This window comes from Stigmatopora nigra, chromosome 6 (assembly GCF_051989575.1).
Source record: "Stigmatopora nigra isolate UIUO_SnigA chromosome 6, RoL_Snig_1.1, whole genome shotgun sequence".
Classification (NCBI taxonomy): Eukaryota; Metazoa; Chordata; class Actinopteri; order Syngnathiformes; family Syngnathidae; genus Stigmatopora; species Stigmatopora nigra.
The window spans coordinates 3,748,351-3,748,696 of NC_135513.1; positions in this window are offsets into that span (position 1 = coordinate 3,748,351).

A 346-nucleotide genomic window follows, 5' to 3' on the forward strand; every position below is an offset into this window, starting at 1 on the left:
ATAGCTGAAAAATAAACATCAATGTAATTATAAATAGCAAAACATTTTACCTAATGTGTTATGAGATTCTACTACCACTGTTTAAGTACCAATTACTATGTAATATAAATTGGACCTATAAATAATATACCAATTTGGTTTTGGCCATCTGTAGTGTTGGTTCACTTGCCTGACTCTGCCCACGGGCAAGCGTGAGATCGATACCCAATTGGTGGCGGTATGATTGTGAGTGTGAGTACTTTTTTGTTCTTTATTTCTATTTTTCCCAAGAAAAAAATGTTTATTACAGATGTTGCCATAATTTCTCACGGACACTGTCAAAGTCATTTTTATTTTTTTTATTCAA